The sequence below is a fragment of the Tarenaya hassleriana genome, unplaced genomic scaffold, assembly GCF_000463585.1.
Source record: "Tarenaya hassleriana unplaced genomic scaffold, ASM46358v1 Cleome11, whole genome shotgun sequence".
Taxonomy (NCBI): Eukaryota; Viridiplantae; Streptophyta; class Magnoliopsida; order Brassicales; family Cleomaceae; genus Tarenaya; species Tarenaya hassleriana.
Window position 1 is genome coordinate 2,945,414 of NW_010961290.1, and position 12,279 is coordinate 2,957,692.

The 12,279-nt window shown below is 33.1% G+C and overlaps 4 long non-coding RNA genes across 4 annotated transcripts; all 4 read right to left on the bottom strand.

The window, feature by feature from the left end:
- Positions 1–450: 450 nt before the first annotated feature.
- On the bottom strand, positions 451–1,173 carry LOC104805683. The gene is made up of 2 exons (XR_770545.2): positions 997–1,173; positions 451–702 (listed from the first exon to the last, which is right to left on the bottom strand). It is a non-coding gene; the product is annotated as an uncharacterized LOC104805683 (long non-coding RNA).
- Positions 1,174–2,058: 885 nt separating this feature from the next.
- LOC104805684 lies at positions 2,059–4,072 on the bottom strand. Its single transcript, XR_770546.2, has 3 exons — positions 3,188–4,072; positions 2,842–2,889; positions 2,059–2,271 (listed from the first exon to the last, which is right to left on the bottom strand). It is a non-coding gene; the product is annotated as an uncharacterized LOC104805684 (long non-coding RNA).
- A 704-nt stretch (positions 4,073–4,776) lies between these two features.
- LOC104805685 lies at positions 4,777–6,401 on the bottom strand. The gene is made up of 3 exons (XR_770547.2): positions 6,265–6,401; positions 5,310–6,170; positions 4,777–5,148 (listed from the first exon to the last, which is right to left on the bottom strand). It is a non-coding gene; the product is annotated as an uncharacterized LOC104805685 (long non-coding RNA).
- A 995-nt stretch (positions 6,402–7,396) lies between these two features.
- LOC104805686 lies at positions 7,397–10,012 on the bottom strand. The gene is made up of 4 exons (XR_770548.1): positions 9,490–10,012; positions 9,097–9,144; positions 8,079–8,944; positions 7,397–7,787 (listed from the first exon to the last, which is right to left on the bottom strand). It is a non-coding gene; the product is annotated as an uncharacterized LOC104805686 (long non-coding RNA).
- Positions 10,013–12,279: the final 2,267 nt, after the last annotated feature.

A 12,279-nucleotide genomic window follows, 5' to 3' on the forward strand; every position in this document is an offset into this window, starting at 1 on the left:
ATATATATATATATATATATATATATATATGTATATAATTATGATTTTCAGTTCGAATTTTGTTGTGTTGCGTGATAAAATATTATTATAGCATGCACAAGTTGTTAGATAAAATTAACAAATCAAGACTACTTTGTGTACTATATATTTTATATAAAATAACAATTTGTTTGATCAAGAAGATATTCTTGACCCATATATCAAAAACGTATATTCTAATCATATTACTATTCTAATCATATGATTTGATCTCGATATTAAGATTAGTTTGAATCTCGATTCAAGACATCCGGTTATCAAAGAAAAAAAAGAAGACTATGACTCCTAACGAATGAACTGGTAATAGTAATTTATCAGAATCATGTTTCAATAGTTTACTTCCATTCATCACTCGTGACTTTTCTAGATAATACTGATTCACGCCATCAGTACTAATAATAGTAATAATAATAATAATAATTTATAGTAAATTCTTATTAGGAATAGAGCGACAATAAGAACAACAAGTAGTGGATTCTTAGGCATTCACTGCACATTTATTCAATAGTATAACGACGTACGTATGCAACGGTTCTTGAATTGATCAAGGAACTGCGTTTTTGTAGCTTGCCGCTTCCGAGTTTTTGGCGGATGGAAGCGCCCTTTCTGCTTGGATTCTTCCTCCACCCACTGGCGGGAAGGTTCCTATAGGGTCACGTACTCCTGCTTGCAAGTAGAAGTAGGTATTATATAAAGGAAATTACATATATATTAGATAAATTACCTAAGCATATACATAGTATATGAATGTTTCTATCTAGTTAGAAATATTTATATATTGGTTTCTCGAGTTTAAATCGTGTCATTATCCACTATATAAGATTCATCGTATTAAAGATTGCCAATATTGCTTTGATTATCAGGCATCTCCAATGTCATTTGATATTTTTTAAAAAAAAAACAACAAACAAAAGAGATGAACTATGTAACTAAATACATATGTTAAAAACAACTAACCTAGTTTGCGGTGTTTGGCCTCGACGACGACGGCTCCAACGTTCGAGGAAAGACAGAGAAGGAGAAGAAGCAGAGGTAAGAGAAGAGCCACTTTCGATGATGCCTTCTTCGCCATTGGTCTTCAACGCTTACTTGTAAGTATTGATCTCTCGACGATACATACACACACACACACACACACACACACACATATATATATATATATATATATATATATATATATATATATATATAATGTGAACAACGGTCCCATCACCTACCATAAATTTCAACTGTTACATTTGGAATTTATCAATAAATCTTCGACGCGGTTTATAAAGTTTCATGGACTTTCTCGCGGTTGACTGATCGAGACGTAAGCTTCAAGGCAACTAATATTTTGAAATGATTGTTCTTTATGCAATGTAATTATCTGCAATTCCATGTGTAACGAATCAAGCCACACTTAAACGTTAGTTTTTTTAATATACTATACTTCATCTTGAGTATATTATTATTTCCAGATTTTTTTTCCAAGTATCCAGCTTTTATTCTTCTCTTGAATTAACACATGTATAAATTTGTGATATCCTTATAGGTTATTAAGAAATAAAATCAAATTGTAAGATATCTATATGTCTAGTCATAATTTCTAGCTAGTCCAATGTTATCACAAGTCTATGGCAAATATTCCACGTAATATCTTACGGGACAATATTGCCGTTAGGGGGAAAAAATACGCATTTGATCAGTACTTTTCGACAGTATAAATTGTAAAGAATATATAAATTATAAAATTTTATTCATTGGAAAAATCCAAAATATAATATAATAAAACAAGTGGCTACAAGAAAAAGAGTGGAACGCTATACTTTACGTTTATTTCCAAAGATTTATTTTTGGTTAAATTCCCATTTTGTGGTCCTAATTTTTATTAGAGACAGTAACATTTATATAATTTTCAAAAAAAAAAAAGTTTTCTATTTCCTTCCTGTTTTTTTTTTTCTGTTTTCACTATTAAGCAGTCAGTAGAATTTGTTTTTTTTTCCCTCCCACAAATTTAGGTTCTCATTAACGGCGAAATAAACAAAATAGGAGAAAATATAATATAAAAGTTATAAAGCCAGCATTCCATGAAAACATTATTCGTATATAAACACGCGAAGTCCATGACCATTTGCGTCATTCTTAGACATGAAATATCATCAGCGTATATATATTATTCTTACGGTCCTCGTCCACGTTTTGATCTCGAGGGTGGGGTTCCTATAGGGACTAACTTACGCCGTAACGAACCTGACCCAAAAAAAGAAGAAGCATGTTAATCGTATGGGATATTGTATAGATAATTAAGAAAAAATATCAAGTCATGGACGCAAACATTACAAATTGCCCGATGAATGAATAATGCAATCTTTTCTATATTTTTCATAGTATTAATCTTAATTACTTAAACTAATTTTGAGTAATCTTCATCATTAAAAAAAGACTTTTTTCCTTGCTAAAATTTAAAATTTATTTGATATGATGATGTGGTATAATTATACCTATGTGTCCATGACATGAAAAACATGTTATTGTCACATCATCATTTCATTTCTATATGACATGTCAAACACCCATTTTTTTTTAAGTGAAATCACAATGAGTAAAGAGTTTAATTAGTAACAAAAAAATTACACCATTTTTTCATGGACCTAGAAAGAATACAGATTTTTTTTTGGCAATTACCCTTTAAAAAACTAGTTTTTTAATATTTCAAGTCTTATTAATATATATATATATATATATATATAGTATAATAATAAATTGGCCTAGATCCGAAAATCGTGTTCATGTATGTGAATTCAAGGAACCGTCTCCTACCTAGTTCACGGTCCGTGGCCTCCATTATTCCAACTTGAGAGGAAGACCCTTCATAGCAGAAAGCATAGTTAGAAAAAAACAAAACAGCACAATATAGGATGATTTCTTCGTAACCATATTTGTATTCTTTATCATATCTCTACCCATTTGGAAATATACACAGACAAAAGCGAAGCACATCAATATGTTAAGAGAAAATAAAAAAATGAAACAGAGAAGCAAACATATATGCGAAATAGTATGTCACAATCTCTATTATGTCTATCAATAAATAAGTTTTTGAGCTTTGGATTCTGTATATATCTGTATATACATATATACGAACACATATGTAAAGGGTACTGACCTAGTTGACGGTGTGTAGCCTCGATGAATCCAGATTGAGAGGAAAGAAATACAAGAAGCAGAGTCCACGTTAACACGAGAGCATCGCGTGATCTCTCTCTACCCATTCTTCTTCTTCGTGACATCTATATCGCGTTCGTGTTATATTATATATACATATACATATAGAGAGAGAGAGAGAGAGAGAGACTCCGACTACATTTGACTTTTCAACGAGTATTATGCTTTGGAGGCACTAAACGAAATCGGATGTAAATTTCCTAAAACACGTTTTGGAATTTTATGGGTAAAATTCAAAGTTTCACACATTTCCACATTTCAGGAAAGGATGTGCATATACATATATCGTAAACTCAAGTGATAGAACGAATCACTATACAGAGAGAATCGATGAAGTTATAAAATAAATATTGAACAGTACAAGATATACAGACCAAGGGATTCTGTAGGGGTTCTTCAAGAACACGTTAGTTCATTGGAACACAAACAGTTAGGTCTTAGTCTTCGACTCTGTTTGCATAGTGAGCCAATGGAGGAACCGAATTTTATTCCTTGGTGTAAAAGAAACCGAAATCTAGCGATAGATAGGATTCCGCATCGGAATCTCAACTCGTAAATAAACTGCGCAAGATTGAACCTAAAATCAACCAAATATAAACCCTAAACACAAATCCCTAGCAAGATACAAATCGAATCAGAGATTAGGGTTTCAGAAACTTATCTTTCGTTCGAAAGTCTGTTGGTGTCCCTGTGCAGGTCCGTATTCGCCGGAATCACCGTCGACAAGCATCATAGAAACCAATCGGAAACCGTCGTGGTCGGTGGTGTTCGCTTCGGTCGGAACGGAGTCAAATACGATCTCTGTCATTGTCGAGGGAACACGAGGCTGTGGTGATCGTGTTTCTTTCTCGGACAGAGGAGGATTGTGGCGTGAATCCGTCCTGGGCTCGTGGGTTGATTGTTTGGTGGGCTAGCAAGAATATTGGGCCGTAGACACCGAGGCCCAAATACCAACATTAGCAATAAATATTGGACGCAACTTTTATGTGTGATATGGACCTAAGACAGAGATATTTTATAAGTTCATGGTAGCGTCACGTCACTCATATCGTAAGTACATCAAAACATCCGTAGTGTAACCCACGATTTTTTCTTTTTATCAACACTCCCACGCCTTATAAATATGAAAAAAAAAAAATCATGTGACTACTGACTAGTTTGATCATTAATATCTAAGTAATTTAGAGTAAATTATTTGTTATTTAAATAACGGTTATCTATAGGTTGAAAAACATAGTCCACATATACCAAATTGCATTCTATAAACTAAGCCATGAATTTTGTTTTTGTTTTTGGTATCGATTATCTACAGGTTGAAAAACATTTCATAATCAAAAGGTTCACTCGTTTGATGGCTTTGTTGTCCCCATTGATATTCTTTTTTATTACATAGGTGGGCCATATCATATGCATGGTACATACGTAAGACATTGAAACAAAATCACCTAACCCCAATAAAACAACACATAAATAAAAAAAAATTGTAGCAAAACCGCGTATACCCAAGAAAAAGGAGTTAAAAGCCATAAATTGGTGGACCCGGTTATGCCAACGTTTCCTTTAGTTAATATAGAAATTACGACATTAAAATCGAACTTTATTTAACATACACAAGCAACAGTCCATTGGCAGGACTAGATCTACAACCAGCAGCAACAGCAACAAGCAGTAGATAATCGATTCCTATACATGAGACACATCCATTGCTTATTAGTTTAATAGATGTAACACGATATCTATGCAGTGATTCTTCCACAGGAACTGATCAAGGAACTCCATTTTTGTAGCGCGTGGCTTCCGAGTTTTCTGAGATCGTTGCTGGTTTCTTCGTCGCCTTTGCTCTGCCTTGGACTCTCCCTCCTCCATGTCCTGATACGGAGGGTCCTGTCCCTATAGCAGTTTCTGATAATATATACATAAAAATAGTAACATCAGATAGATTTAACCCAAAAAAAAAAAAAAAAAGAGTAACACCAGAGAGCAAGCGAACACAGATTCTGTGTGCGTATGGGATCACTTTGTAAGTATAGGACACATATATATATATATATCTGATAACTGACCTAGTTTTCGGTGTTTGGCCTCCACGATTCCAACATGAGGCGAAAGACATAGAAGGAGAAGCATCAGAGGTAAGAGAAGAGCAGCGTTTGATGATGTCTTCCTCGCCATTAGTCTTCAATGTTTACACGTTGGTCTTGCTGCTCTTTCTACCATACACACACACACACATACATATATATATATAGATAGAGAGAGAGAAAGTGTAGCAGCAGCCACACCAGCTACATTCAATTTCGACCATTAAATTAGCAATAAATGTTGGACGCAATTTGTACGTATTGCATAGACTTGAGACTTTTCGCCGTTTATCGACTGAGACGAAAGCTTCGATATGGTACACTATTATGGTCTAAGATATTTTATAAGTTTGCAGTAACGTCTCTCTCTCATATAGTAATTTTATACAAAAACATCCATATATAGTGTAACACCAATGATTACGAGAGGCTGTACACTAGGCTAAATAGTGGAAATTGACGTGATTAAGGAGTTGGGGAATGAAGCCGATCGTGTGAGGCTTAATCAGACACGTGCAGTCTGCATGCAAGGACACTGATCAAACCCAGGATTGATCAAAATATCAATGTCGACGAAATTTATCCATTAAATAACACCATGCAGGAGGAAATTATTTTAACATACACAGGAAACAGTCCTTTGCAGGCAGGAACAGCAGAAACAACACTATTTATGCATTGATTAATTCTATTCCTCCGTCATCAATCAAGGGAGTACGTTTTTGTAGCTTGCAGCTCCCGAGTTCTTGGCGGACGGCGGTTGTTTCTTCGCCGTACTTTCGGAGGGGTTTGGGTTTCTTCCTCCGCCGGGCCATGATGTGGAGGGTCCTGTCCATATGCCTCCTGCTCGTCACATACAACCGATCGGGTAAGAGAAGAGCAACATTTAGAGATTAACAATGAGTAAAATACACGCGTTAAAGGTGAATGTAGTAACCTAGTTTGCGGGTTTTGGCCTCGACGACTCCAACGTTAGAGGAAAGACAGAGAAACAGAAGAAGCAGAGGCAAGAGAAGAGCATCACTTGATGACGTCTTCTTCGCCATTGCTCTTGCTCTTTTTCTAAGGTACATTTTGCATATATATATATATATATATATAGAAAGTGAAGCAACAGTCATACCACTCACATCAAATTTGGACCCTTTGATGAAATATTGGAACACAATCTTTATGTGTTACGTTTACTTAGACTTTTCGCCGTTTACTATCGAGACTCGAGCTTAAATATAGTACACTAGCTAGTAGTCTAAGATATTTTGAAAGAGAATTTTGTTTCTTTTGCTCTATTGACTCATTCTAATCCATCCAATTTTATGGAAAATATTATTGCTGTAACATTTTTTTATTTATTTATTTCATTTATCTATTTGTTTGCATATGAATTTTCGTTATTGAAATAACGATTATCTATAAGTTGAAAAACATGGTCTACATATACCAAATTGCATTATTTATAAACTCAACCATGAATTTTGTTTTTGGTAAGGGTTTTTCAATATATAAATAATAAGAAAAGAGAACAATTACGGTATTTCAAAAAATTACCAATAGCAATATACGATTAAGATGTGATAAACGTCTTCTCACCTTCTTAATTATGATTTAACGATTTTTTTTTTCAATTTTTTCTCATTGGACGAAGTTTTTATTGTTCCGTTGACTTTGATTTTTGGCGTTTTACAATATACGATTAATATGTAAACGTAACACATAAAGATTGTGTTCCAATATTTCATCAAATGGTCCGAATTTGATGTAAGTGGTGTGACTGTTAGACTGTTACTTCACTTTCTCTCTCTATACATATTTTGAAAAAAGTTTCTTTTTTTCTCTCTCCAATAATTATTTTTAGTCCATACAACTAATGGAAATAATAATATGATTGACGTAACATTTGTTTATTTGTTGCAATTATCTACTTGCGAACAACCTATTAAACTGTGTTTTGTTTTATCGAATATTATTTCAATTTTGATATTTATCAAATATCCCGATAAGGACCATGGTTACTAAGCGGAGAAACCTACATCTATGTCGAGAAATTAGAGATTTTGAAAACAATTAAAACATTATTTTATTGAATTTCCAGAAGAAGAAAAAAAGCATAATTAGTACCAATATATATTAGGGCAGCAACTACATGAGGAGGAAATTATTTAACATACAGAGGAACCAGTCCATTGTAGGACGACAACTACAACATCAGAAACAACAAGAACATCACCTAGTAGTAGTGGACCATTGATTCCTAGACACGATTACATACGCTTTATTAATTATTTATGCGTCGATTGATTTATTCAATTCCATGGGAATTATTAATTAATCATGGAAATGTGTTTTTATGTTTCGCAACTTCCGAGTTTTTGTGGAATTGGGTTTGTGTCTTCGTCATCCTTTCTGAATTGATTCTTCCTCCACCGTGCCCCGATGTGGAGGGGCCTGTCCATATAGTTCCTGCTTGTAACACAACAAAGCGATCATATACTATATTATATATGTAAACAAACGCATAAGAGATAATCTAAATAATGTTTTTATTGTACGAGAAACTTACCCTTTTTTCAAAATGTAGAATAATAACCATCAATTAATATGATTTAAAGTTTTGCCCTTTGTTGTGTATATATATATATATATATATATATATATATATATATATATATGTATTCCTCAACTCGAAGCCGGCAAACAGAAAATCATGAACTATGTCACTAATTAAATACACGTGTTAAAAATAGAACTAACCTAGTTTGCGGTGTTTGGCCTCGACGACGACGACGACTCCAACGTTTGAGGAAAGACAGAGAAGGAGAAGAAGCAGAGCTAAGAGAAGAGCCACTCTCGATGATGTCTTCGTCGCCATTGCAAGTCTCGGATGCTTACTTGTAAGTCTTTGCTCTTTCTATCATACATGCATATATACATATATATATATATATAGAGAGAGAGAATCAATGGCCAATGGCCATACCACCTAACTTTCAACCATTAACAAAGCTTTAAATTAACAATAAATATCGACGCGGTTTCAAAGTTTCACATGACTTTTTTGCCGTTGACCGATCGAGACGTAAGCTTCAATACAGTAATAGTCAAAGAATATGATGAAATGAATTTTCTTTATTTAAATATAATGATCTGTAATCCCATTTGTAACGAATCAACACTCCCTTAAATATTATTAGTATTTAATATACTCTGCCATAAATTTATTATTTATCATTAATTTATTGCTTTTATAACAAGTAAATTTATTATTTATTCTTTTTTATTCTTATCTTGAATTAACATGTGCACATTTTCAAATACGCATTTAGGAGACAAATCAGTTAAAGAAATAAATTGTTTTGCGATACAAAAGCCTATCCATAGGACATATCGCGGAAACATATCAATGAAAAATGTTCATGTGACTATTTGGATCATTCTCTTACACGAAATATCATGCGTGTACTTTCTTCAATTTATTATACATATAATCCATGGTCGTATACGTTATATATCAAGTCCCCATCACATTTTTTATGGACCGGCACCTCGGCATGATTTTGAGCCCGGGGTGTATATAGGTGGACACATCGGACCCCGTTGCAACTGACGTCGAAATATACCTAATCAATAATAATACCAAATTAATATTCTGAATATTTATCATTAGTCTATTAATACATCTGATAATAAATTTGACTAGATCCCCTATATATATATATGTGTGTGTGTGTGTGTGTTCATGTATGTGAAATTCAAAGGTACCATCTCCGACCTGGTTCACGGTGCGTAGCCTCCGTGATTCCAACGTTAGAGGAAAACCCTATCCATAGCAGAAGCATAGTTAGCCAAACAGCAATACGATGATTTCTTCACAAAAAAATAATTGTTTTTTTATCCATTTGGGAAAAAAAATGGATAAAATTAATCCAAGCAATGACTCTAAGAAAAAAAAAAACACAAAAAGAAAATAAAAGAGAAGAAGCATCGCCGGTTACTAATTTTAAATTGGGAAAACCTACGAGGAAAATACGATCTTTGAAATTAAAAGGCTCGCTGACAATTCCCTTTCTGGGTTCGAACCTCTGAACACTCATGCCTCTCTCTCTCTCTATATATATATGTATATGTGTATATATATATATAAATGCATATAAAGGATACTGACCTAATTTTCGGTGTGAAGCCTCGATGAATCCAAATTGAGAAGAAAGGCATGTAACAAATAGAATCCAAGCAAGCACAAGAGCAATACATGGTCTCCTTGTAGCCATCCTTCCTCTTTTATGACATATAGCATGTTACATGCTATATGTACACACACATATATATATCGGACAGAACCAAAGCCACCAAGTTTGAATATGTCAAAGTCAAAGATTAATGTTTCAGTTGTAGAAATAAATGGACACGTACGGAGTTACTGTATCTCTAAAAGATTTTTTTTTTGGTAACGGTAATTGTATTATAAAGTCATATATACAATCAACTACGATTGAACAATTGAGCAATGACACGACTGCTTTATGGCCATTGGGCTTCTCTATTATAGAGTTCATAATAATAGAGAAGGAGAATCAAATAAAATATTACTTAAAACATGAATAAATTAAAACTTGATCTTAAATTAAAAGGTGAGCAAATTGTACCTTCTTTTGTTTCCGTAGTAAATTATATTTTTAACTACGTATTCTATAAAATACCTTTATTTTTATTATATATTATTAATTAATATCCTAGTTTTTTTAAAATTAATTATTATATCATATTCTTAAAAAAAATACCAATATATTGTCTCATTCATCTCTTTTTTTTTTCCATGACTAGACCAAACTTTAAATTCACAAATCACAATCGTTGTTCATGGAAACGAGACAAGATCCAAATGGATCAAACTCGCAAAGCTATATATATATATGAAATTCAGTAGTCTTCCGATTCACATTAATTTCGTCGTTGGGTTTAGATCAAGGAACTTGGTTTTGAGAGAATTGTCTGGGACGTCTGCATGGTTTCTTGGCCGCAATTGCTTCTGAAGAGTACTTAGCAATGGGAGCTCCACATGTGTGGGAAGGTGGTGTCTCTATGTAAGGACCCATTTTGCCACCTGTTCACATTTACATAGAAGAGAGTATATACATATATATATAGTATTAAAAAATCATTTGGACCTTCAAGATTTGAAATGAAGCAACCGATTCAGGAAGATATGGCTCTTGCAAGAAATGCAACAACTCAAGGCATTTGTTTTTTCAAATTAAGATTTAATTTAACGCAACATATTTCAGATTCTTCGAGGAAACCCCAAATACTGACCTGGTCTTGTGACTTGAGCTCCGGTGAGTTCACCATGAAGAGATAGATAGAGAAACAGAAGAAGAAGAGGGATGTGTATACTCTTCTTCGCCATTGACACGCTTCTTCGCCACTATTTGCTCTCTTTGTCACCAATCTATCTATATATATATATAGGTAGATAGATGGATATATACATGTAGAGAGAGAGAGAGAGGACTAAATATAATAATACCTTGACCCATAAAGAGATCCATCAAGTTTATTTTCACAATAGAAAATGGAGGAGCATGGTTGGAAATTAGGAGCAGTGTGCTAAAATTCTTTGCAATAAATTGACGCGGTTGGTACCAAAGGCGCTAGTTTCCGATGCTTTCCTTCTAAAGTCAAAAGTGTAACGACTTTTTAGCCAATCTATTTTCTTTTTTGAAAAAATATCATATAAATACCTAAACTTTTACAAAAATTTTATATAAATACCTAAACTATAAAATTTTTATATAAATACCTAAACTTTTAAAAATTCTATGTAAATACTTAGACTTTTAAAAAAATTTCCAAATAAATATAAATTTAAAATATTTTTTAAATAAAAATAGGTGATGTTATTAACGTATTTTGGATTCATTTGAGAATTTTTCAGAAGCATAGGTATTTACATAGGAATTTAGAAAAGTTTAGGTATTTATATAGAAATTTTATAGTTCAAGATATTTATATAAATTTTTGTAAAAGTTTAGATATAATTATATACTATTTTTACTTATTTTTCCCCCTAGTTTACGTATACATTGCTTACGGTATACCAACCTTGCGATTATTTAATATATATATATATATAGAGAGAGAGAGAGCAACTGAGTTTGAATATGTCAATGATTGTGATGGTGAAGACTGAAAGTGATGCCTAAATTATGTGATAACATGGACCAACAAAACCACGTCATGAATTGGGCTCAATCATAAAGGAGTATTGGGTTTAATTGGGCTACAAAGGCCCATTAAGAAGCTCATCACGTTCATTTGACCGTTGTTAGTTCTTTTTTATACATTTAAACTGAAGATTACGGATCTGCCCCTCGACCAAAACAGTTTCATCTACAAATTATTATATGCATGTGAAAATATAAAGGTTAGTTATAAATTATCTGCATGTGAAATATATACAACTCGCAATTGAAACATGAGAAATCATATTAATCATTGTTTTATTTATCTTTATCTAATGCTAATCTTTTTGGCACCGGCTGCATTATCGGAAATTTGGATTTTCAAAAAATTCAAATTCGGGGTGAAGGTTCCGCGTAGTTTTTCAACCATAATTTCGTATGTTACATATATATATATATATATATGTACATAATGTGATGAAACTGCTACGAAGAAACCGTGGGCTGAAGAAATCCGCAGCCTTGATGGACTTTTCGTACCATGAGATCTACTACGTTGTTTCCTACAGGCCGAAAGGGACAAAAAATGTTGACTTTGTATTAAAACAAATATTCATCAAAATACGTAGTTGGTGACAGATTATCATCGTCATTAGCCTTTGGATTGGACCGTCTCGACCTCCTTATTATTATAACATCAATTCATATAATAAACAATTTGGACTAACCATTCACGCGTATATGTGTATGTATAAAAGACACACGAGGAATAC